Source organism: Ranitomeya variabilis, chromosome 5, assembly GCF_051348905.1.
Source record: "Ranitomeya variabilis isolate aRanVar5 chromosome 5, aRanVar5.hap1, whole genome shotgun sequence".
NCBI classification, from domain to species: domain Eukaryota; kingdom Metazoa; phylum Chordata; class Amphibia; order Anura; family Dendrobatidae; genus Ranitomeya; species Ranitomeya variabilis.
Genome location: NC_135236.1, coordinates 174338008 through 174365923, shown reverse-complemented (window position 1 = coordinate 174365923; position 27916 = coordinate 174338008). Strand labels below are relative to the sequence as shown.

Here is a 27916-nt window from a genome sequence, read left to right as displayed (position 1 = left end):
TTTTTTTGCTGACCATTCGGTCAAAGAAAAAAATCGGACATGTACATAGCTCCATAGAACATCATAGGTATGAGTACTATCCATGAAAGCCACGGATAGGACTCATACGAAACAAAATTGGTTGTATGCCAAAGCCCTGAGATTTATTGGGGGACCCTCACCAAACCTAAAGTGATGGCATCCTTCACTTTACAAGCTAGGAATATTCCTTTAAATGTCTTGTAAAAAGACAAAATATGTTATCTTCTGATCAGATGTTTGTAGCTGTCTGACGGACAAGATTAGCTCCTGGGTTCCCTTGAGGCTGAGAGTTAGGTCGGGATCACACTTGTGAGAAACTCGCACGAGTCTCGCATCTCAATACCCGGCACTGCCGCTGGCACTCGGACCGGGGCGTTCAGCTGCATAGAAATACATGCAGCCACATACTCCAGTCCCGAGTGCCGGCGGCAGTGCCGCGTATTGAGGTGCGAGACTCGTGCGAGTTTCTCACAAGTGTGATCCCGGCCTTATGTGCCAAATCTATCTTCAGTATAATCCCTTACTAATGTAAAACATGTATATATCATTTTGGAAAGGGTTATCACAAAAGTGAGAGGACTGATAGGTATTTATACAGAGTGTATACATGAATGGACACTTGTCTCATTGATAATGACAGCTGCTGAGGAATATTTGGGTACTTAGACCACCGGAAAGCTGGCAGCACATTCTCCAGTGGTGCCTAGGCAGTAATTGCTGTCATTCTCTATCTTCATAGAAAAAGAAAGGTGTAGGAACGCTGTACAGATTGTCAGAGCACTAGTCACTACCCTTATGTAGATTCCCACTTTCTATGAGCTACATCCTTATGACTGAGTTTGGGCACTCCAGATCATGTTTGTCGTCTTGTGTATATATATCTATCTATCTATATCTATCTATATATATATATATATATATATATATATATATATATATATATATATACACATATATCTATATCTATCTATATATATATATATATATATATATATACATGACAGATCTATGATATCAGTAAGGAGCCACACAGAAAGAAGTATTGCAGCATGGGCAAAATGTTCAAAGTTGTAGAGAAATTAGCCTTTTTTAGACATTATCCAGACTCCGTGGCATTTTCCATCCATCTCAGACTATGGAATTTATAAGAGAAAAATACGATTGTTTTTACTTGCCGCTTTGACTCCTGGTCTCGCCACCTTTCTCGGACAGTTTGGTGCATTGAAAGCCATTGACACAGCTGGGGTTTTGAAATTTGTTGAAGGTTACCATTATTAAAACCAGCCAAAGGACACTGGAGGTAATAAAACATTGGGGATCATTGACGTTTTCACAAAGTGTTCTCCAAAGATCATTTTTCAGCACAAAGGCAATTATAAAATTGATAAAGCATTAATCTGTAACCCTGTAGATTTATTTAGAAGGACATTATAGAGATAGTACTCAACATTCCTAGAATTTGTAGATCTAAATCCAGCATTGGTTTCTGTTGGTAATCACGCTTTGTTAAAAAAATCAATAAATCAGTCATCTGATATGGATATATTATGGCTCTGTACAAGTTCCTAGCCGGCCTTGTGGTGTGGAACCAAACCGTGTTGACTGGAGAGCAGAGCATCTTTCCAAATGAGAGTATATGGCAGTGTTGGACGGAGAATTGCCTGAGCTCTCAGACAAGAACAAACCATGTCATTCTGATATCCACATAACTACGATGAAGATAAAATTATAAAAGTTCTGCCCCCCCAATAAATACATTTGGTGCAATTTCCTGGTGGGAGGTTGTATGCTGCACCCAAACCTCTGGATCTTAAATGATTATTCTGTCCCACTCCCTGGTACATGACAACATTTTATGTTTTACTGTTCATGTAATCCTGGAAATCCCCTAAAGCACAAATAAGTATTTAATGAAAACAGTTGTAGATAATAAATATATTTTCATGTACCAATTCAAGTTTATTTCTACTACCAACCTTCAACAATAATAGCTCATTTTTTATGCTGAGCAGAATAAAGGGAAACGGTCACCATTGTTTTTGCTGTCTAATCTGAGAGCAGCATGATGTAGATACAGAGACCCTGATTCCTGTGATGTGTCGCTTGCTATAGTTTTGATAAAATCAATTTTTTATTAGCAGGAGACTATCACTAGTAAACTTGCTGAAAAATTGTCCTCCATATTCATGATGTGTGTATAACCACGTCCTCACCACTGATTCGCCGCTTTCTGCCTATGCACAGTGTACACAGAAAGCTGCGGGTTGGGTTATACAGAGCTCAGCGTTCAGAGAACTAGTAGATCTAAGACAGCTAAAACTGTGATTTTATGAAAAATACAGCAAGCAGCCCAGTAAGTGACACATCGTTGGATTCAGGGTCTCTGCCCCTACATCATGCTGCTCTCAGATGTGGCAGCAAAAACCAAGTTCCATTTTAAAACTTTGAAGAATAGCAAAAGTATACCCAGGCTACAGAGATGGGGAAATGCTAGTTATGTATAATAGAGGAGCAGGCCTTGATACTGCTGATTTAGGTAATTGGCAGGAAGTTTATGTGAAGCATTGCCAAATTTCCCACATATTTTGTATACTGTATCAGAGCTAAACCTTGTGCAATCAGACGTCGGCACCCTCCCTGAGTACCACTCTGTGTCCATGCAGGAGCTGATGTTCGTGCATACCTCATATTTTACCGCTGCCTGAGTAAACAGCACATACCTGCTGACACTAGGGCTCCCAATTCCGCAGCAGCTCTTTATTTCAGTTTACATTCCTCTGACATCTGTCAGTAGTAGATTGAAATTATAATAGAAAAGCATATTCATACTAGAACATATACCAGTGTTCTCCAGCCAGTGGCACCGCAGAACTCGTACCGTGTCCTGTCGGGGCATGCTGGACGCTGCAGTTATTTTATCTGGTTAAGAGCTAAACATTGTAGAGAACCAATACAGACATACTGTATATCCCATAATTATAAATGTTATAAACATGTAACAGTGCCCATTAGTGTCCCTAAATTAGTGATATTCGATATGCCCCATTTGATGACCAATCAACAATGCCCCTTCTAATAATTGGGTCATGAATAGAGTTAAGCGAATTATTAAAAATTTGATTCCGATTATGATCACAGCCGAACGTCATTGGAGTCAACGGAAGTAGAAATGAACGAATATGTTTAGAACTGATCATCAAACATACTGTACATTCGGCATGAATAGGGCACCAATATGGCACAAATATGGTAAATTCAGATTCCGAACATATTCACTCAATTCTAGCCATGAAGCCATTGGTGGGTCCGCGATGGCAGCAGTGATTAACTTGTGCTTCCCTTGCAATGGCAAACATGCTACTATCTAGAATGAAATCTATTCAATTCAGCTGCCATAACTGACCTAGAGGTAACTCAGGAAAAAAGTTTTAGGAGTCCAGGAGGTCTCCTATTTTTTTGTAGCAATGCATACTAGAAGCAATCACGGGACAGTAGTTCTAATTGAAAAAAATAATCATTGCTAATTTGGGACTTTTCAGATTTAATTCCAGAGTGTGACAAGCTTTGGGAGTAAAACAAACAAACCTACGTAAATCTGACCTTCAGAGAATGTAATCTCACGAAAAGGTGATATGTGAGAGAAATACAGGCGGGCAAGCCAGCACAGGTGGGCTTGAGGAATGGAATGCATTTGCAGAGAAGGACAAGTCTCATCGCTAGGAGAATTGTATCACAGTTGTTAAAAACTGGAACAACCGCCCGAGTATAATGGAAGGCTAATAGGGCAGAGTTCAAACCTCCTAAAGTCATCCAACAGGCCTGTTCTTAAGTTTCAATATTGACTTGTAATGTGCATTAATGAGGGGCTTGACAAATAAGGAACAAAACAAACAGAATGTATATTATAGAGCTGCTACAAACACATAACTAATGCTTGGAAAAGGATAAGAGCTTTTATGGAGGTTGAGTGGACATGTCAGAATGGTCTGGAAAAACAGGATTTAGGGAAAACTATTTCTTAGTCTGTCAAACTATACTTTATGAGGGACAAGTTAACAGAAAAAAACATGGAGAAGCATGATGTCTACTCCAGATATATGCATAACCCAACAATTGAATGCTCCCAGAATAAGCAGGGTGAAACATGCGTCGGCATGTTGGGACATCAGGTCAGTTTCACAATATTTCCTATATAAAGTACAATATGGCTCATAACAGTGTATTGTGGAGCGGGCGGTAGCTGCGGTGAGGTGCTAGTCTTTCACGCCCTGGCACACTACATGAACATAGGGCTGGGTGTGTGGGCTTTGTCTACGGGGCGCTACGCCCTTGCAGATCGCAAGATTCCAGTGACTTCAGCTGCCCAAGACCAAATAGTGTAAAGTTCAATGAAGGAGACCACCAACCAAACATATACAGTCTTTTACTGACCATCAACTTGGTGGGATTATGTACAAAGATAGCTTCACAAACGTTTCCTTTACAACATGAAGTGTCTTCACACATGGTCTCTCTAACTCTTCCAGGTTTACTTGATTCTGCCCCCATATTACTCTGCTTTCGACACTACCCAGCACAGTACTACAGACCAATAAGTGAGAGTCGTCCTCAACCCACGGTTTCGTGTCCTCCATTCCCTAAAAGGAACTAGTTTGCCACTATAGCCATTACTTAACTTCTTTGCTTGCTGACGCCTTTGAACTACCGCCTGAGACACTCTTTGTCTCACATTCCCTGTTACAGCCTGGCTCGTTACCTCTCTGTCTTGCAAACTCAGGGCTGAACTGCTAGGCGCCATGTCCCAGCACCTATCTTTGCTGCATCACTCTGTCCTTCTGTCACTTTTCCTTTTTATACTCTGCTGTAACGGAGTACCACCCCCGCCCTACCCTGGTTCTGGTGGGGGGCATTGTGTTCATTTGTTGCTCTCTGCAGGGGGCTTCTCAGACTGACTGGGACAGTGGGACTGGACATCTGGAGCCTCTTTTGTACTTTCAGCTCCAGGTAACAAATGTTTGAGGGTGGGTGTGAGCCCCTCCACCCATCCAAGGGGCTGATCCCTAGAGGGTGGAACAATAAGCCCATGGATATACTATCATTCTTCTGGGACCTGTGTGGTGTGAGGACCTAGGATCTGCTGCTGCGGCCAGATCCTGGTGCCTGTCTATGAACTAGTGTTTTGTTTTCCCTGGAGTCGGATTATCGGGTGTCGCCCTGGATTTGTTATTTTGTTGCGGCCTTATTGTAAGTTGAAGAACCTGATCACTGTTTGCCGGAATATATCAGTTGCAATAGAGGCCTCTTGGATTATTCATCGGTCTGCTGTCCCTCCTTGCTCTGTCGCACACCCCGTCACATCCGCATCTTGCTATCCACTGCTTCGGTCTTCACTCAAGTGAGGGACACCGACGTCACGCAGCTCTGCTGACTAGTCAGATCTTAGCTCTGATTCTGTTGCACACTGGGTTCCTGTGCTTTAGCCCCTCCCACAGTGGGCTAATCCCAACCATTAACACTAACTGTCCCTACTGTTGGGATAAATACAGTCTATCACTAATAACGCATGTCACAATACACATTACACAATACAGCAAAACGCATGGAGAATGTGGGCAGTATATCCGTCTCCTTACAACAGCACTACATTGTACTGAGCATCTCAGGCATTCAGATGAATGAAACGTTGAGATTTTAAGGTTGCATTTCCATGATGTGTCCACTGTGTTTTTGGTGCGGTTTAATGATTAGGATTTCATAAAATCCTATTCACACAATAAAATACAAAAAAAAATCAAATTTTTAGAGGCAGGCATCATAGAATATTTGAAAATGGCACCATGCCCTGCTTTTAACTGTGGCAAAAACTTTGAAAAAAAATTTCATTATTACAAAGTGAATGTATCCTAACACAAAACATATTTTGTTGCAGTGAAAATACAGTATATTACAACTTTCAATTCTGAGATTTTACTTTTTTATGTTTTGATAGTTTGTTTGGCTTTTATTTATCATCAAAAAAAGAAAAAGCTCTAGAAAATGCTAAAAGAATGACAGTAGGCTTTAATTTATTGATGATTTAATACATCTAGAGGGAAGAATAGCAATTTAGTTAGCAAAATATTCCTCTGCTTGTACGCATTGTGAAAAAAATGCATTAAAGGTTTTGTCCAATACTTTATATTGAGGGCCTATCCTTATGATAGGTCATCAGTAACAGGTGATCAGATGATGGATTTTGCCCATCTTGAAGATACGCCATCAATATAATGCTCTAGACAACCCCTTTATTGAAAGTTTATCTTTTTTTGTCAGTTTTGCTAAACTTCTAGTCTAATTACCCTCTCACTACCAAACAGCGGATTGTCACACAGCTGTAGCCAAAGTTAAAGTAACCAAGACAAGAAACGTGAAGTTTGGGCTGCACACAGACTTGTTTTGCAAGTGCCCTAATGTTGTAGTTCTCTGAAGAGATGAGTGAATAAGTTTGGAAACGATCGCCAAATCACAATTTGCCATATTCGTGCCATATTAATACCCTAGTCGTGCCGAATTTATCTTTGATGATCGTTTCTAATGATGAGCGAATAGCATTGTTGCTCGGGTCTCCCCGAAAACGCTCGGGTGATCTCCGAATATTTGTTAGTGCTCAGACATTTAGTTTTCTTTGCCGCAGCTGCATGATTTACGGCTGTTAGCCAGGCTGAATACATGTGAGGAATGCCTGTTTGTTAGGGAATTCCCACATGTATTCAGGCTGTCCAGCAGCCGTAAATCATGCAGCTGAGGCGAGGAAAACTAAATGTCCCGAGCACTACAAAATACTCGGAGACCCGAGCAACAATGCTATTCGCTCATCACTAATAGTTTCCGATCATGTTCGCTCATCTCTAGTCCCATTGACTCCAATGGCATTTGGCTGTGTTCGGCGAATATTACCATATACCATATTCATCATCAATCGTAATCCGAACCGAATATTGAAAAATTTGCTCAACTCTAGTCCTCGGCAATACATTGATGGATAGCACAGTTGCTTGTGCACACAAATAGTGCAACAGATTGATGGATTTCATGGTATACATGCAAAAAACATTTTGTGAAAAAGTTCCTGGAGTCCCATGCAAATGATATGGGTCAATTCTGTGTTTGATTGACTATTCTTGGCTGTTTCACAATACAACTCAATAAAGCTAGACATTGCACATAGATTTATATTGGCTGAACTTGCCAATTTTCCAAGGACCAGCCCAAATATGGAGACCTACTGATGTTCGTTCTCATGGGAGACAAGGATAAAGCAGTTGGGATTTCAACATGCCGATCCTTTTATGATTTGAAGAGATAAACCAACCCAAAAGGTGTCTGGCAGTGGATACTTACCTTCTCCCCATGGAGAATACCTGCCTGCTTGGCCAGGCTAAGCATGCATATGTGTGAGGTGGTGGGAAAAGATGGCTTTCTGTTGAATAAGGTTGTAACTGACAAGTATCTAATGTGTATGTCCAGGAAAAGATTAAATAAACTGTTAAAAAATAGGACAGCTCTCATTATGGTTTATAGCAGATCTGTCAACTGGATACCTACTTCCTCATGTGCATAATATTAATTGGAAACTGTCACCTTGAAAATACAGCCCAATCTGCAGGGATCATTTTATAGAGCAGGAGAACTCAGTACATTGACATATCATTTTCTGCGAAAAGTTTCAATATAACTTGTGTTTTCATAATTAAAACGTCTGCTCTTTCTGGACTTTCGGTCCAGTGGGCGGTCTTATCAGTGACTGACAGCTATCTCTCCATGCACATTTATACATAGAAAGCTGTCAGTCACTGATAGGACTGCTCACTGGACCAAAAATTCCAGAAAGAGCAGAGGTGTAAATGATTGATGCACGTTATATAGGGAAATGATATATCAATCTACTAAGTCCCCCGATTCTATAACAAGATGCCTGCAGATTGGATGGCATTTTCATGGTAACAGGTTCTCTTTAATGCATTACATTAATACCTCATGTACATTACTAATGGGAGAAATAATAAAAAAAAATCTCAGAGTGCTTTTTTAAAGGGAATTTGTCACCAGGAATAATCAGTATAGCATATTTGCTATATAAGCAAAGCATAATAATAAAATAAACAGGTACCATGTTAGAGAAGAGGGTGCTGAGTAGATTGGTATATAGTTTTTCGAGAAGCGTTCAGTATAATCTGGGTTTTAATCATTTAATCCTCTGCTTTTTCCGGGATTTTTGGCCCAGTGGGAGGTCATATCAGTTACTGACAGCTATTTCTGTGTGCATTCTTAGGCTACGGTCACACGTTCAGTATTTGGTCAGTATTTCACATCAGTATGTGTAAGCCAAAACCAGGAGTGGGTGATAAATACAGAAGTGGTGATGTGTTTCTATTATACTTTTCCTCTGATTGTTCCTCTCCTGATTTTGGTTTACAAATATTGAGGTAAAATACTGACCAAATACTGATAGCGTGACCGTAGCCTTATACAAAGACACTCTCATTTTCCACTTTACTTAGCTCTCTTGCCCCAACACAGCCCAACACATTATCCGGGAGCCCAGTCCAGCAAGCAAGAGTCCTATACTTCCACCCACAGTTCCACATCTTCTCCCCTTGGGAGAGTTTTCTATGCCAATACGGCCGCTACTTAGCTTTCCGGTTTATTGATGCCGCTGGACCACCACACAGGGCATTTCCTCCTTGTCTCACTTATTCTTCCTTCTCCATTCCGTACTGTCCTGCTAGACTTCCTGCCCCAGGCCCGATACTTCTTACTTTTCTCTCTTTTACCAGCTCACACCATGACTCACTTCTCTGTAGGATCTTACTATGGGCTCTGTTATCTCCCTTTTGCCACAGGACCACTGCACGCGGTTCTGCTTCTCAGTCAGACTGCTGCTACTTCTGGAGGCTTGTCCCTATCTGACATTCTACCTGGAAACTCTCTGTTGTGCCCATGCTTAGCTCCTGCCCCTTGGCTAGTCTGAACTATTAACTCCAACTATTCCTATCAACTACCTAACGCTGGGCAGAACACAACTCCAACATCAACAATACTAATTGTTAAACATTTCAAACACCATCATTTTTTACATATCTTCAAGGGTGAACGTGGGCAACACTTCCACCTCCTTACATAAGGATTGTGAAGGGAAAGTAGGGACTTGAAGCTCCGTAACAGAAAAACAGTGATCCCTGCTCCATTAATTCCTTCTGGGACTGATGAAGAAATTCATGTACAGCGCTCCTGTCATCTCATAGAGAATAAATGGAGCATGTTGCTTAATTTTAACAGGGATAAAAGTGCTCCTTCCTGTCCAGCACTTGGATCCTTACAGATCTGGAAGGTATCACCCATCATAAAGATGAGTGATAACTTCTATCTATTGGAATATCCCTTTAGACTTTGGAAAAGTTTTGGAAACCCTAAAATATCTATAGGATATACAAAACCTAAAATCTGGTTACAGACATGACATTTAGATTCCAGTTCTAAATTTAGAGTCTGTTCCATCAGATATTTATTTAATATCTATGGAAATTGAAAACATTAATTTGATCCAAACACAACAGTCATCACATTATTCCTAGTAGGTATCTTCTGGCATAAGAGTATGTCAGAACGACTGGATTGAATAAGTGGGACTAAGTGGACGGCAATATCATCAGTTCGTATAGTAAAGTGAAGACAATTGACGGAGCAATATGTTTATTGCTTTGTGAGGTGCACAACCATTGGGGTTAGGAAACTGCTTGTAGACCCTCACCCTATATTTGAGCTTGTCCAATAGTGCAAATAGACATTTGTCACTTGTTACATAACTATCTCTTAAGGTACCTTCACACTACAGGACTTTGCAACGATAACGATAGCGATCCGTGACGTTGCAGCGTCCTGGATAGCGATATCGTTGTGTTTGACACGCAGCAGCGATCTGGATCCTGCTGTGATATCGCTGGTCATTGCTGAAAGTCCAGAACTTTATTTGGTCGTCAGATCGGCGTGTATCGTTGTGTTTGACAGCAAAAGCAACGATGCCAGCAATGTTTCACAATGGTAACCAGGGTAAATATCGGGGCCGCGCTTAGTAACCCGATATTTACCCTGGTTACCATTGTAAAAGTAAAAAAAAAACACTACATACTCACCTTCTGATGTTTGTCACGTCCCCCGGCGTCCGCGCTGCTGCTCAGAGCTTCCCGCACTGACTGTGAGTGCCGGCCGTAAAGTAAAACCGCTGCGCTCTGCTTTTACTTTACGGCCAGCACTCACAGTCAGTGCGGGAAGCAGACGCCGGGGGATGTGACACCGGAATGTGAGTATGTACTGTTTTTTTTTTTTTTATATTTACGATGGTAACCAGGGTAAACATCAGGTTACTAAGCACGGCCCTGCGCTTAGTAACCTGATGTTTACCCTGGTTACCCGGGGACTTCGGCATCGTTGGTCGCTGGAGAGCTGTCTGTGTGACAGCTCCCCAGCGACCACACAACGACTTACCAACGATCACGGCCAGGTCGTATCACTGGTCGTGATCGTTGGTAAATCGTTTAGTGTGAAGGTACCTTAAAAGTCCCTATAACCAGCTTAAATTTCTACCTTCAGGGTATGTACACACGTCAGTTTTTTTGGCAGAAATTTTCCTGACAAAAACCGGACATTTCTGCCAGAAATCCGCATGCGTTTTTTCAGCGTTTTTACCGCGATTTTACCGCGTTTTTTTTTGCGTTTTTTTCCCAATGCATAGAATAGCAGGAAAAACGCGAAAAAAACGCAAAATTAATGAACATGCTGCTTTTTTTACCGCGATGCGTTTTGTTCGCGGAAAAAAACGCACCATGTGCACAAAACATGCAGAATGCATTCTAAATGATAGGATGCATAATGTATGCGTTTTTAATGAGTTTTTATAGCGTTTTTATCGTTTTAACCTGAACGTGTGCACATACCCTCACACAATCTTCACACCTGTCAGATAGGTAATACTCTAAGGGTATGTTTCCACGATCAGGATGGCCGGCGGTATCGCCGCAGCGGCGAAGCCGCTCGGCGCTAAGCCCCACCCCCTTTCTGGGACGCGATCATGCCGGATGTGTTAACTCTTCACATCCGGGATGATCGCTCTCTCCCATAGGGCCCTGTGATATGCCTTGCGGGGACGCTGCGTCCCCGCAAGGTGTACGGGCATGCTGCGATCTGAAAAGACGCGCAGCATGTCCGTAGTCGCAGGGCCGCCGCGTGCGGGTTTCCACGCATAGTGGAGACGGGATTTCATCAAATCCCCTCCACTATGCTGGAACATCTGGATGCTGCGTGTTTGACGTAGCAGCTCTGCGCAGCGTCAAACTCGCAGCGTTTACTGAACGTGGAAACATACCCTAACGGTGCCCTAATAATGCCATAGTAAACACTTGCATTATTGACCACCTGGCGCTTACTGAAATTTCGCAAAAACCCAGGTTATACAATCATTGAATACTATCAGGTTGTTCATAAATACCATGCATTTTTTATTGCACAAACATTGGAGATTCTGCACTTAAAAATGAGATTGCCTTATACATGATATTTTTCAGGCTCCAAATACAGAATGAAAAAATGCATAAAAAATACAGTTCAACTGTATCTTTAAACATGCGGTGGGTAAGAGTCCCTAAGAAATCACATCCACTCTGCATGAACTTTTACACAAAGCAGACTTTCAGCCCCCCCCCCCCCCCCAAACAAAAAAGGAAAAGGAAAAAACAGGGCTTTAGTGTATTGCCAGCTTTAGTCATTGGATATATTTGATTTATCATTGCTAGATCATATCATGCAAGGACGTTGGTTTCATGGAGCGCTGATATGTGACCAACTTCACTGTTGTATCATCAATATTTCATATGTAATAAGACTAATGAATATCATCTATAGTTCATATATAAAAAGACTCAGGTGGGCATCCGGATCACTGAAGTGGGCATCTGGTGGTACCCTAAAAGATCATGTTTGTGTAAATATTTTGGGCAGTCAAAAGCTTCCATGATGGCTCAAAATGACTATATGAAAGCATACAAGTCTAAACCTATATTGTTTATAGTTTTTTTTCTAATTTCATCATTTCCTTGTAGCAAAGTAATCACAGCATAGGAAATCATCATCCTGAACATACACCTGTAGCACCAATCCAGCAGAAGGATCATGTAGGTCCAGAATTCATGTATCTACTAGTTAAAAATTGAATTACATCCAGGTCATAACTGGGACGTGAAGCATTAGAGGCCGGCATGTGGATGGTGAAGTATAAAAGGTTTCAGAACTTTGCTTTGCTTCATTCACAAGCTGCACTAAGCAATTTATGCCACAGGCTATGTTCTTTAAAATGTTTCGAGAAAATCTAGTATCAGAGCACTTTTTTTCTTAAGGAATTGTATAATTCATCCACTTCTGCATGCCCTGCAATTTGGACAGTGTTCTCAGAGGATTCTAATAAAAAAAAATTTTCCAGTCCATAACCACACTGCATTATTAAGAATATTTTTTAAATAATGATATAGATATCACATACCGTATCCAAGTGAGTTATGTCCCAAATGGTGTCACATTCAGAAGATGGAAATCTGAAAAATATAATATGTAAATCATTAGAACAAGTGAATAAAGATCCTAAAACACAGGTATGATATATGTTCTACTGTATCCTATGGGTTCTTCGGTTTCCTCCCACACTCAAATGATATACTGATATGGAATTAAGAGTCTGAGCCCCAATGAGGACAGGCATGATAATCTCTGTATAGTGCCGCGGGATATGTTGGCACTAAACAAGCATAATAAATGATGGAGAAAACAAAGCGAATATTCCAGCTTCTGGTAAAAAAATTGTTGATGACTTTTATATGGAATAAAGTTAAAAACTTGTGTCCATGGCGGAGTGTACAAAAAGTGGCACGTTTCGAACATGCACAGACGTTCTTTGTTTTTAAAGATGGTGGTTGCCCGTTTTGAACAAGCTTTGAGGAAGAATGTCTGAGTACGTTCGAAACGCATCACTTTTTGTACTCTCTGCCTTGGACACAAGTTTTTAACTTTTATATGGAATATAACAATTTTTTTTTACCAGGAGCTGGAACATTCGCTTTGTTTCTCCATTTAAATGCACGAATGGTCGGATCGTGGTTTACTTGCAGACTATTTTCATTGGTGAGCTTGCAAACATCCTTTCTCTTTTTGACTTAATAATGAATAACTTGTGTTAATGCTGGAGTTTCACTGGTACAAGTGTCAGACCGCGGTTCATTAGGCCCACCAGAGAAAATAATTCCAAGTAAAGCATCATAATCTGTTATCATTTAACACTCAGAATATGTCATAACAACTTCTATGTTATTCACCTACAATGAAATATACCCTTATGACAAGTAATTGGCTGTAGGTTCAAATGGGCTGTCATGTGTTTAATTGGAAGGCCCATTAGTATGTCAGAGCCCAGCACTTATAAAGGATTGTTTGGTCTTCCTAAAACGTTAGAGTTGGAAGGGACCTCTAAGGTCATCGTGTCCAACCCCCTACTCAATGCAGGATTCACTGCTGTAAACCATCCCAAACGGATGTCTTCCTTGGGCTAGTTTGTGGCTCATATTTTCTGGAATTCTCTAACTGGTACAGTAAAGCCCCTCATACACAGTAGTGCAACTAATGTCAGCTAAATGCGGCAATATTGACAGGTTCAGCCAACAGTCTAATGTGTATGGGGGGCCCGGACAGATGATTGTGGGTAGAATCAAGGATCCGGTGTGTTCGATTTCAGCCATTCCTTTTATTCTTCCTGAGATAAGTTGCCGCCAGAGATGTGTCGTAGCATCTCTCTCACAGAGAACACAAAAAAGCTGAATAAAAGCATCATAGATCTCATTCAAACTGAAAACACTGATCAGATGCTGATGAATTGGATCCAAAACACTGATGAATCTTGGATCAATTTTTACGCATGTGAAAAAGACCAAAAGTCTGAGGCCTGAGGATGTGCTCAAACTTGTGTCATGGGTGTCATTTTCATATCCTCTATGGCAGATTTGACAGATGAGTCACTTTTATCTATTTTAAATGAATGGCCCGATGATGCATGAGTGAACAATATCCACTTACCTAGGTTGCCGTATCCCACATAATACATATCATTTCGATTCAATTATAATATTTGACTTCTCATTTATTACAGAAATATGCCGGGTCCATTTTTCTCTGGTAGATGGGACTGAATAAATCATCCACAATGGCAATGCTTGCTGGGACATTTATTTAGAAACGTTGTATGTTCCAGCTTCTCTTTAATTGAGTATAGTACTTGTGATCAAAGTTTGTATATGACTATGACAATTTGTATAAGAATATCCCACTGTAAAACCGTGAAAGCATTGGAAGTAAATGCGATGTTTTCACCATTTAAAGTAGACACTTAGGGTATCGGCACATGGTATGTATAAGCAGTGTTTTTTTCGGACGAAAAATCTGCTGTGTTTATCAGTTGCAGCATTGTGGATGAGATTTCATAAACTCTAATGCACACTGTGTTGAGAAAATTATTAAAAATTTACCAGCACTCCAAATTTGCAATCCCCGTCATGTCAATTTATGCTGTGGAGTTCGCTACTTGCAATGAAAATATTTAAATATTGTAAATGAGGTATATTACAAAATATACAAACTTTGCTGTTTGTTCTTCTTTGATTTTTTTTCAATGTAAATAGCTCAACACAGCTAATATAGCCAGTGCTTTCTCCAATTTCAACAGAAATTACACTTTTACTAACTACTGCAGTCTCAGAAATATTCAGCCCCTTTATGACAAGCATCTTAATAGAGTTAATAGAGCACCTTTGGCAGTTAAGATCTGCTGAAAACGTGATACATCGCCAGATACCAGTTTCTGGCAGCATTCCTGAAAAATATCAGCTTATTCCTCATGGGTAATGACCTACAGTTCACTAATATTCTTGGGGTTGAAATCTGCAACTGCCTTCTGCAAATTCCATCAATGAGTTTCTCTGATGTTCAAGTCAGATGACTGATGGCCATTCCAGAATCTTTCAGGACTTCTTCTGAAACCAAACCTCGGTGGGCTTCAAGGTATGCTTGGGATCATTGTCCTGATGGAAGGTCTAATGATGCCCAAGTTTAGCTTCCTCACAGAAGGCATTACATTTTCTTGCAGGATTTCCTTATATTTGATAGAATCCATATTACTCTCCATATGCTGCAGGTTTCAAGGGCAAGAAAAAGCAAAGCAGCTGCATAGCATCACCAAGCCACCATCATGCTTCACTGTAGGTAGGGTATTCTTCTCAACACATGCTTCATTCTACTGCCTTCAGACATACTGCTGATCCATAAGCTTTAAATGTTTTTTCATCACCATTCAGAACAGAATCCCCAAACTTCTGTGAGTTATTTATACGGTTTTGAGCATACTGGAGCAAACGTTTTCTGTGCTTTTGGATCAGTAGGGGTGGACATCTCAGAATTCGGGCATGGAGTGTTTCAGCATTTAGCATGCACCTTATTGTGTTAACTGAAACTTCAGTGCTTGCTGTTTTACGAGCTCTTGATGCAAGTCTTTCGCAGTCACTCGAGGGTTTTTGATCACTTCTTCCTCAGGAATATGGTGGCAGCCAGTGATAGATTCCTTTCTGCCATGTTCAGGTAGTGTAGGTGCAGCGCCCCAGAGTCCTGGTCGTTGCAGTAATGTCGTTCTTCCACAAGGGGGAGTGATATTACGTCTGATGGCAATAAAGGAGATCTTACTACCAGGTATCACAAATCATACACCACACTTCACACTCCAGACCACCAGGGGGAGCCTTGCTCCTATTCACTAGGGCACTCCTCACAGTTAGGTAAAACTGGTGGTTTGGATAGAAAGTTAGTCAGAAGCTGACTGGAGGGAGAAGGAGTCAGAAGCTGACTGGGCTTTGCCCAGGCAACACCTGTCAGGCAGACAGGGGAAAGGAGGAACATCGGAGCTGCAGACAGAGGGTCACTGACAGGGATGGGATCCTGTCAGAGGCCTAGATAGCTAGAAGGCTACGGAGCTGCACCTGCCACAAGTGCGGCAGCATCCTAAGAAAGGATACGAAGAGAATTGTGTTGTAGAGGGTGAGAAACGAAGTCATAGCACAAGGAGATGACACCAGAAGGAGTTCTGCCCTGTAAAGGCTGCCTCCTTCTGAGGCGCGTAGCCGGTGGCCGGAACACCAAGGGAGCAACCGTCTCCAAGCCTTGCTCCAGAGACTGGCAGGACAGTCAATTCCAAGTTGGCTGCCCAACCTTAATACCTAAGAAGACACGGTGGCAACTTGTGGGAGTCGGGGCGTCTCTAGAGTCCCTATAAACAAGCCTCAGGCCATCAGTCATACAGGTTTGTCCTATCCATACCATCTGGGGGACAGAGAGGAAGAAATAACATCTAGAACATCTACAAGAGTTGTGAGGACCTTACCGAGAAGCTCAGCAGGGAGGTACTACAACACACAGGCGCTAGAAGGAAGGCTACTGATTTCCACTTGGATAGGAGACTCTGGATTTGCCTTCAGACCGGCTGGACTCTGCCTACCCTGTGGTCTGTACCCTGGACTGTGGATGCTGAAGTCTTCAGTAAAAGGTGAAGAGACTGTAAACTTTTGTCCTCGTTATTCCCTGCGCCTTACATCATCCACCATCACCGTTTACACTCCTGGGAAGCCCTGGGGATACACTTCACCTGTGGGAAGGTATACCATCTTGCTGCCATAACATCACCCCAGTGGACCCCTCACAGCAGCGTTGGTCACCCTGACCGAATACCACAGGTGGCGTCACAAATTTCCCCTTTAAAGACCTTTCCCAAAACCATAAAAACTCCTTTCTTTATTGGACGTCCCTCAAAGGGCCATGGACCGGATCGGGCCACCGTGACATCCCCATCGAGAACCAAAGGACCCGGTACCGAGTACCCCATTGCCCTTACGTGGCGGCGCTCCATAGGCAGTGTTTCTATAAGTCTGAACTTGTGATTTATGCTTCAAACTGTATCTCTAATATTCAATACTTTTCCTATCTTTTTATACCCTTTACCTGGTTTGTAAAAGTCAGATATCTTTTCTCCTATTTGCTTGACCATTCTCTTGACATATTTTAAACATGTAAAAAAGTCATCATGAACAAACACCATATCCAGTCCAAGTAATTAATATTTTTTTTAATATCTAGCACACCGAATGCATCCAATGAAGCCCTTGATTAACTACATCAGTTGTGCTTGAGACACTGATTTGTAAATGTGTGCTTGTATGATGGATTCAGGGGGTTGAAGAATTGTGAGACTGTAATAGTCATTAAAATGCCATTTAGTTTTAAATATGGAAAGACCACTCATTCTATTCGTTTTGTTTAGGTAATTACAGTATTCTTGTCTGATTAGTTTAATGAAAACAGCAGAAAGTTTGCACATATTGCTAATAAACCTAATTTGCAATGGTCGTTGAATGATTTGTCTACCATTAAGAGTAATTAAAAAAAAAAAAAATCATAAACAGCATTGTATAATTTTTTTTGTAGGATACCTCCTTTTTAAAGGGGTTCTCAAAGAATGTAATAAAATGGCTCCCGTCACTAAATACCATTTGGTATCTTGTCCTTTTCACCTGTCCGGGCGAGATGCAGTCTGAAGAAATATATCTCCAGAGACCTGTGTCTCAACTGATAGAGGAGCTATATCATACACACACATCTGTGAGCCAAGGAGAAGGGCTGTGACAGGAGAAGAATTAAATCTTTTCTTTGGTTGACAGCGCATGGAGGACTGAGGCTTGATAAAAAAAAATCCTTTGTGCTCAGTCACCCAAAGAGAAGAATTATTTCTCCTCCTGGCGCAGCCCTTCTCCTCAGCTCACGGACGTATGTGTGCTTACGATATATCTCCTGCGTAAATTGAGACACAGGTCTCAGGAGCTGTGATTCTTCAGACTGCAGCCTATCCTGACATGTGACTAGGATGGTCTGCCATTTGAATTATATGACGTGGCTCCTTTTATTTAATTCTTAGGGAACCCATTACTAAAACACTCAATAGGTATTCTGATACTTAACATTTAAGCTCAAGCCAAAAGGATGCTGTTTCGAAAATCATATTAATGTTTATAGGCTTTTTTGGAGTATACATAGGGTGCATGTATCAATGTATAAGCCAAGTGCAAAATATACCTAGTGTGATGAAATGAACCTATGTAGTCCTACATGATAATTCTTAATTTCACCAAAATACAGCCCTCTGAACCTGGCTTTGCTGATGTGTTTATACCAAAACTAAGCAGGAATAATCCACCTGTGTTTTGTCTGAAGACTATAAGCAACCAGCAGATGTAGGGTGATATTTATGAAGATAACATTTCCATGCAAGGCTTGTTTGTTATCACTCCACTTTGTAGACTTTATGAAAATTCGTAGCTTCACAGCATAGCTGTGTAATGTGACTGACAGCCTGATAGAGCGCAGGCCTGCAGATCAGTTTAGAAGATGAGCAGGAGATTAAATCCCCTTTTCAGGCCTCATCGCTCATTTTTTGTGCCAGATTAACTAAATAGTTCTAATTTGTTTAACAGGCCCAGCTTTAAGCTGGCCTTGTTATATATTGCGGCTGGATGAAATATTTTTGTTCAAAAAAAATATTCTCAAACAACTTTGAAGTTAGGAACTAGAGAAGATGAGCCAAAAATAGGAACCACATGGCTTTTAATGGTTAAATAGTTAAAGCTCAATACGGTAGTTAAAAGGAGAGCCAGTAAAATAATCCCTTAGTACACAGAAGATCTCAAGCAAAGTTTTCATCATAAATGACTACCTCCTATACCCCACTGTTTGCACTGGCTATGGTAGGGGCAAAGGGTGCTAAAGAAGATAAGAAGTATCTATGCCTGGGATTTATATTTTGGACATTGCTAACTTTGGTCATTTCGGGCATTGCTCACGCTATCATTCAGTCAATCTGAAAAGTTGAAGAAAAAAAGTAAAATGTAAATGTAAATAAACTCATAAAATAGTAGTCTTTAAATGGAATTTGTCAACACATCTAACCTCTCTAATCTATTAATATGGGCATACAGGTTATAGACTGCGGAGGAGAGTATTTCCTGTATGACTCATAGCTGATGTCTTGTTGTGGATAAATCATCTTTTATCACTTCATATAAATAACCTCTTCCAGGCTCTGGGGAGGATGCTGCCTGGACGATAACTCTGCCCCCAGAGTTTGTTTTACATGAAGGGGAAGTTAGCAGTATGATGTGTTACTGCCAGTCTCTGCTCTCCTGATCTCCCTGCAGAACAGTATGTGATTATACCTGATATATCTGCAGGTTCCTCTCAGCTTCAGCGTCCATCTCACAAGCAGACACAGTTGCAATAATGTTGCAATACAGAAGAGCTCAAAAAGTGCAAAAACATGTGCAAGAAGTCAAAGTTCATTTCTTTTGTCCTGTGTTAGTTACTTGTCTCATACTGGTAACTCTCCCTTTCATTTAAACAAAGCTCTGGAGGCAGAGTTATCTTCCAGGCCGAGTCCTACCCATAGCCTGGAAGAGGTCAATTTACATATAAGAAAAATGTGGATTTCTCTGGAATCAAACATTAGATCACAAGTATCAGGGTGTCATTGTATTCAGCTTTCTATAATCTGCATTCCATTTTGATGGCTTATGAGGGTTGATCCTACTGATAGATTACTTTAAATGGTTGGGAAACTCATATGCATACATGCCGACTGTACCAAATTTGTTTGGACTGTCCCAATTTTTCGTAAAATTTTCTTACAAATTTGCTGAGTTCCGCGCAGTTCTAGGCTAGATTTAGGTGATTGAAGGTGGAATCAGGGGCAGAACCTTGCGTGCTTGTATAGGGAGAGACTTGTGAGTCACTGGCAGCAGGCGGGAAGAAGCCGCTGGGGTCCCTCCTTTCTGACCAGTGACTCGTGAGAATTGTTCCACACTGGATTTTACGCTATGATTTTCTCTGAAATGCTGCTGTTTCAGAGTCAAACATATATGGCTGCAAGGGTACAGCCAGTGTTTGATACATGCTGCTTGTGTATATGCTGTCAGTTTCCCTCAGTACACCGAGGACCTACCAAATGCTTGAATAAAGAAACATAATGTGTTAATAGAACACAGCATACAAAATGTTGTAAAAATTTAAAATAAGGAAATTTAGGAAAAAATACACAGACTAAAAAATGTTAGTAGATTTGTAAAGTGTGTAGCCATTCATATAATAGATGGAGCTAGGGTTAATGAACACTCCTATAATTGCATGTCATCTTATGTGTTCTGTGTCATGGCAGCCTTTCTTACGCTGCCTCCTGTATTCAGCTGCCTGCCTTCTGGTTTTATGAAGAGCAGCTGCCTGACACCCCTGCTACGTTTTATTCCAATACACTGGCTCTTTAAATTGGACTAATTTACAAATGGATTTTATAGCAGAAATCTGTCAGAATATAACACACTTTTCTTCTATGACAGCAACCCCCGGAGAAAGCAATTACTTCCGTCAGATGAAGAAATACAAGCAGATACCCATTTGCTATGTAATTGAAAACTGAATTTGTGAACAGCGTATACGGCAAGATATTTTTTAGGACTGATGTCTAAAGCGTGTGGAATATAATGGGAAATTAAAAGAATTGTCCAAGGAAATTGTTAATAAAAAAGTTGTTAGTTTTGAAAAAAATTTACGTGTCATATTTCTTCACTACTGGAAAACCAGACTTTTACAGAATGTAGCTATGATGCACAGATAAGGCCGGCATCAGACATTGCACTTTGTATAGTCCTGTGCAGCTATGCGCCAGTAAAGGTATGGATGACATAGAGAGCAACACGACCATGTAGGCAGTTTGGGAATGGATCGTTTTCACAGATACAGATTCCCTTTAAACTCTGTTCGATCCACTACTTAGCAAAGAAAATGTATCTTCCTGTTTAGTTTTGTAAAGCAATGACAAAAAATATTTTACAGCTCAACACTAGAGAAAAATGTTCTTAGAACTCGACTCCAAATTGTTGCATGTTAGGGTAGTTTAGTATTTTTCCACCATAGCCATTTATTGCTTATTGATAGCCTTGGAGGTCTGGCTCCTGAAGATAGGTGATAAGTGTTGGATCGCTGTTGGTCCAGCCTTGCAGATGACTAGAATATCAGATGACAGTGCATTCTTTAATTTATTTAATTGTCCTCTCCTGCACTATCCAAACTCTATAGGATTGTCAGAGATCGTTAATTATAGGGCAAGAGTATGAATTTAGTGGCGGTGCACATCACCTATCCTCAAGGTAGGTCATGAATGTCAGATCTGTGGTGGGTCTAATATTAGGTACCCCTACTGATCTGCCGATTCACAGAGCCGCAGTGCACTTTAATTGCTATATCTCTGTACATTGTTATGGTCCTAAATGGCACTGCAGCTCTCTGACTCACTTCAATAGGAGGGAGCTGAAGTGTCATTTATGGCAATTTGCAGAAAAAATGTTCTGTGAAACCAGTCTACTAGTAATCTCTAAGTGTACAGATCAATAAAATCATAAGGATGTATAGATGTATCACAAAACCTACATAAAAAATGAGAAGTCTCCCACTGAACTTTGGTCATTACTAAAAGATAAGGTGAGCATTCAGCAATCTGAAAGTCTCCCTGTATTTGTTATACTGGGATCAATGATTGTAATATGTGTGATTATACTGAGCTTTACTAATACCTGGTATCTCCATGTCACCATGGATTCATTAGTCACACAGCTGACACAAGTGATGACAAAGTGCTTACCGATGTTAAATAGAAAATCCTTCCTTACACCAATCTGCCATTAAGCCCACCTGCCTAATATTGTGCTGTTCCCTCTCATGCCATTAAAAAAGCTCTGTCCCTCGGCACCAAGATGTAAGCAGAAGGTCTTTTTAGTCATGGAAAGCTAAGTTCACATGTCCAGTAATCATCCATTAGAGTGGATCCAGCAGCAATCCGTTGACAAAAAAATTCTGCAGACACGACTTTTTTGGCTGTTTGAAAAAAAACTGATTTCAACTGGATTTTTTTTTTTTTTAACATTGAAGTCAACGGATACCGGATCCTTCAAATAGTCATCTGTTAGTCCTTAGGAGGACAAAGAACACGTTTGTGTTCGAAACGCGTCCAGTCGGGTGCTGGTTACTCTCCTTCACCGACCATGCCGGTCATGTTTCAGCAGCATTTTTAAATACGTACTAATAAAGTCTCTACATTTTATTCCTGGAGATGGAGCCATCTCTTCTTTTCCAATAGGCTGGCCATTGTGCTTCATGGGCAACAATAGAGTGTTTTCTTATTGCATTCTGGCAATAGTTCGTTGGTCCTGCTGTGGCTTACGTTCAAACCTCCCGCAAAATGAGATTTGGGCCTATGCGCCGACAGGACGCCTACTGGAGGAGGACTCCCAGACATAGTAGCCTGCATCTGGTTGTCTGTCTCCAGTAGTTGTACATGGAGACAGACACCCATGTCATGTTATATACAATGGATCATGTATGGAACACTTTACACTTTAGGGGTACAGTCTTTTATATGGCCATGTGTTTGCGATGTAACAACCTTAATTTAGTGCATGAGGTTGTATTTTCTGCAACTGAGCAGTTGAAAAATAAAGTAAGAGATTGGAGGAGTTTGTAAGGAGTGTCAAGCAGTCTTAGCATTAATCTGGCATGTAAATGACAACATCAGCAGGTCTGGAGGAGCTAAATAACAAGTAGAGTTCAGGGAAGGGAGAGGTTGAAAAGATCAATAAATAAACTAAGGGCTTGTCCGCACAGCTACAAAGGAGTTTCCTTGGTTTCGTTCTGATCGAGTTGACACTTAAATGAAGTTTTCGTGAGGACAATCAAACACGATGTATATATGTAAATGTAGATATTTATTGCTTGTTGTTTAGGTTTCACCAATATTTTCTCTTATGATTGTAATGGTAACATGAAAGCTCACAATCTCTGTACAGCACTACAGAATATGTTAAAGCTATTTAATTTAATAAAAGATAAAATAATAAAAAGGTTAAAACAAACTGCAATCACCAGCACAAATGACTGAAGTGCCCCGGTACCGATGGTCCAATCAGCGATCGCTTATATTCCCTACACTGAAGGATTATAGCGTGCCAAGTGACGTTATTAGGTTCTCTATTAAATAATGCTGTTAAATACATTATAAAAGAATGTGTACACAGCTAAACTAGAGGAATCTTCTCTGCTGAGATTGTGCTAGATAAAAACAATAAAAATCTATGCTACGCACCCTCTGCTGTTCCAGCCACTGTTTTCTGCCTCTGTGCCAGGTCTTTGTTGACATGCTGCATTGGTGATGCCAGGTGTGCTGTAGTCATGATGTCACCAAGCAGAGATATCGCTGAGCATCGCTGGAACAGCAAAGGGTGAGTACTGTTAATTTTATTATTTTTGGCTAGCTCAAGATAATGAGGACCAAAATTGTTCATGGAAAACGTCCTTAATGCTAAGATCACACTTGCGTACCAGGGCTTTGCGAACGGCTGCATACTTCCTCCCTGAAGCTCCACCACTTCCGCACTTCTTCTTCCATTTAGGTCCGCCTACTTCTGCATGCGTCCTGCGTACTTATCTTTAACACTGGGTATGCAGGACATGCGGATGTATGTGGATTATGCAGATGCGTTGTTTTAATGCGCCCGACAACCGCACGGGAACGCCATCAGTAGGGCATTTGATTATGATCTGGGTTGATTGGACAAAACTTTCCAAGCCCCCTTGAATTAATATAAAGGGGACCCCATTCGAGACCCTCATATAATAGGCAGAATAAAGAACAGTTAGCATATGCTAGATTCCCTGCAGGTATCAGCTTATCATCAGGAAGCCCTTAGAAGGGCTCATGCATGTGACCAAGTATATTGTGCGAGTGGTTTTCATGGATAAAACGCTGACCCATTGAGAAAGGCCAACACTTTTGGACCGAAATGTTGCCACATGGGCTAATAAATAGCACTTTGATTTATATCTTTATACGGTGTGCTGCCTCAGTTCTTTGGACAAGGTAGATAGAATATAATATATAAATGGAGAGAGATAGATACACTTTAATCCAAAATAATATGATTTAAGTAAAACGAAGATTTTGTTTAATCAAAAGAACATTTTTTTAAATTATCCAGAGGTTTTTGATTTAATATAAAAAAAATCATTATTAAGATAATTGAATTAATCTATTTGTGGAGAAATTCTGTGTTAACAATATGGTAAATAAATAGATTTTCCATATCTGGAAATTTCCTGCTTCTCATGTGACTTGTCAATACACTAGTTTCCTCATTAAAAGGAGGTAGAGTTGAATCACTTCAGACGTCACCATTTCCTCCCTGTAGTATCATCCACCTGGAAACAATATCAGGCGTGTACTCTGTATAGAGGGCAGTGATTCAGCATGTATCATGAAAACTTTTACTTTCAGAGGTGTCTCAACATGCTTACCTTGTCACAGGAATTAACTTTTTGTTCCTGTGTATTTTTTATTTGGTCTCAGAAAGAATTTACATGCTGTGTATAGAGCAAACCTTTACCTAAGTTTTCTTCACTCAGCGTGGCGCTGCCTCTGCACCCACCTACGCCTACAAATTAACAACAGTGGGGAAAAAAGTATTTAGTCACCCACCAATTATGCAAGTTCTCCAACTTAAAAAGATGAGAGAGGCCTGTAATTGACTTCATAGGTAGACCACTATGAGAGTCAAAATGAGAAAACAAATCCAGAAAATCACCTTGTCTGATTTGGCAAGATTTATTTTGCAAATTATGGTGGAAAATAAGTATTTGGTCATTAACAAAAGTTCTTCTCAATATTTTGTTATATATACTTTGTTGGCAATGACAGTGGTCAAACGTTTTCTGTAAGTCTTCACAAAGTTGGCACACACTGTTGGTTGTATGTTTGCCCATTCCTCCATGCAGATCTCCTCTACAGCAGTGATGTTTTGGGCCTGTCGCTGGGCAACTTGGACTTTCATCTCCCTCCAAAGGTTTTCTGTGGGGTTGAGATCTGAAGACTGGTTAGACCACTTCTTCTGAAGCCACTCCTTCATTGCCCTGGCGGTGTGCTTGGGAACATTATCATGCTGAAAGACGCATCCACGTTTCATCTTCAATGCCCTTGCTGATGGAAGGAGGTTTGCACTCAAAATCTCACGATACATGGCCCCATTCATTCTTTCATGTATGCGGATCAGTCATCCTGGTCCCTTTGCAGAGAAATGGTGCCAAAGCATGATGTTGCCACCCCCATGCTTCACAGTAGGTATGGTGTTCTTTGGATGCAACTGAGCATTCTGTCTCCTTCAAACACAATGAGTTTTGTTTCTACCAAACAGTTCTACTTTGGTTTCATCAGACCATAAGACATTCTCCCAATACTCTTCTGGATAATCCAAATGCTCTATAGCAAACTTCAGACGGGCCTGGACATGTACTGGCTTAAGTAGAGGGACACATTGGCACTGCAGGTCTGGCGGCGTAGTGTGTTACTGATGGCCTTTGTTACAGTGGTCCCAGCTCTATGCAAGTCTTTCACTAGGTCCCAACCATGTGGTTCTGGTATTTTTGCTCACCGTTCTTGTGATCATTTTGACCCCACGGGGTGAGATCTTGCGTGGAGCCCCAGACCAAGGGAGCTTATCAATGGTCTTGTATGTCTTCCATTTTCTTATTATTGTTCCCACAGTTGATTTCATCACATCAAGCTGCTTGCCTATTGCAGATTTAGTCTTCCCAGCCTGGTGCAGGGCCACAATTTTGTTTCTGGTGTCCTTTGACAGCTCTTTGGTGTTCACCATAATGGAGTTTGGAATGTGACTGTTTGTGGTTGTGGACAGGTGTCTTTGATAACAAAGTTAAAACAGGTGCCATTACTACAGGCAATGAGTGGAGGACAGAGTAGCCTCTTAAGAAGTTACAGGTCTGTGAGAGTCAGAAATCTTGCATGTTTTTAGGTGACCAAATACTTTTTTTCCACCATAATTTGCAAAATAAATCTTGCCAAACCAGACAAGATGATTTTCTGGATTTGTTTTCTCATTTTGACTCCCATAGTTGTGGTCTACATATGATGTCAATTACAGGCCTCTCTCATCTTTTAAAGTGGGAGAACTTGCTCAATTGGTGGCTGACTAAATACTTTTTTCCCCTCTGTATATGAGTCTCCTACATAAAGTGGAATGTAAGTTGCGTAACATACACAGTCGCATAGCTCATATCCATTTTACTGCTATATTACACACATACATAGTAATAGACCATGCATATATAAAATACTGCTATAAGGCCGGCGTCACACTTACCGTATAAAAAAACGGTCTGATTGTGACGGCTGAAAATCGCACAAATGTTCCCGAACAGTGATCCGTATGTCATCTGTGTGCAATGCGAGGATGTGATTTCCTCACATCTAGTAACAGTGTGACATCCGTATGGCATCAGTATGCAATGCGATTTTAACATGAGCTTTTACATACAGCAGTTCTCTCTATGTAAAAGCTCATGTTAAAATCGCATTGCATATGGATGCCATAAGGATGTCACACTGATGGTCCGTGTGGTGTGCGTGTTTTTCTCGCACTCATAGACTTGCATTGGTGAGTCTCGGCCGAGATACGCTGACAATTGCAGCATGCTGCGATTTCACTCGGATCCTGAATACAGCCGAGAAAGATGATGATGATGAGACAGATGATGAGAGCTGCCCCATAGATTAACATTGGTCCGAGTGCTATGCGATTTTTTATCGCATAGCACTTGTCTGTATTACGGTCTAGTGTGACTACGGCCTAAGATTAACATACAGAAGAAAGCCTGGCTGAGTGCTATGCCAGTAATTATGTTACTTGTTTTTGTGTGCAAATTATCCATAACTAAAAAATGAACAAAGAGGAATTCTACACAAAGTGTATCCAGTGTATGCAATGGGGAAAATAAGTATTTGATCCCTTGCTGATTTTGTAAGTTTGCCCACTGACAAAGACATGAACAGTCTTATATCTTAAGAGTAGGTTAATTTTTAACATTGAGAGATAGAATATCAAAAATAAAATCCAGAAAATCACATTGTAGAAATTATATAACTTTATTTGCATTTTGCAGTGAGAATGAAGCATTTGATCCGTCTGGCTAACAAGACTTAATACTTGGAGGCAAAACCCTTGTTGGCAAGCACAGCAGTCAGAATTTTTTGTAGTTGATGATGAGGTTTACACACATTTCAGAAGGAATTTTGGTCCACTCCTCTTTGCAGATCATCTCTAAATCATTAAGATTTTGAGGCTGTCATTTGGCAACTCGGAGCTTCAACTCCCTCCATAAGTTTTCTATGGGATTAAGGTCTGGAGACTGGTTAGGCCACTCCATGACCTTAATGTGCTTCTTTTTGAGCCACTCCTTTTTTGCCTTGGCTGTATGTTTTGGGTCATTGTTTTGCTGGAAGACCCAGCCACGATCCATTTTTAATGTCCTGGTGGAGGGAAGGAGGTTGTCACTCAGGATTTTATGGTACATGGCTCCATCCATTCTCCCATTGATGCGGAGAAGTAGTTCTGTGCCCTTAGCAGAGAAACACCCCCTAAACATAATGTTTCCACCTCCATGCTTGACAGTGGGGATGGTATTCTTTGGATCATAGGCAGCATTTCTCTTCCTCCAAACACGGCGAATTGTGTTAATGCAAAGACCTCAATTTTTGTCTCCTCTGACCACAGCACCTTTTCCTAAACACTCACAGAATCATTCAGGTGTTCACTGGCAAATTTCAGATGGGCCTGCACAT

At 40.8% G+C, this 27916-nt stretch overlaps 1 protein-coding gene across 1 annotated transcript in view; it reads right to left on the bottom strand.

Moving 5' to 3' along the window:
• Positions 1-27916, bottom strand: part of SEMA4B (semaphorin 4B) — a 388104-nt gene that overhangs the window by 236829 nt on the left and 123359 nt on the right. The window contains exon 2 of the mRNA XM_077263528.1: positions 12593-12644. The gene's annotated coding sequence lies outside the window, so the exon portion shown is untranslated. The remainder of the gene's footprint in view (positions 1-12592; positions 12645-27916) is intronic.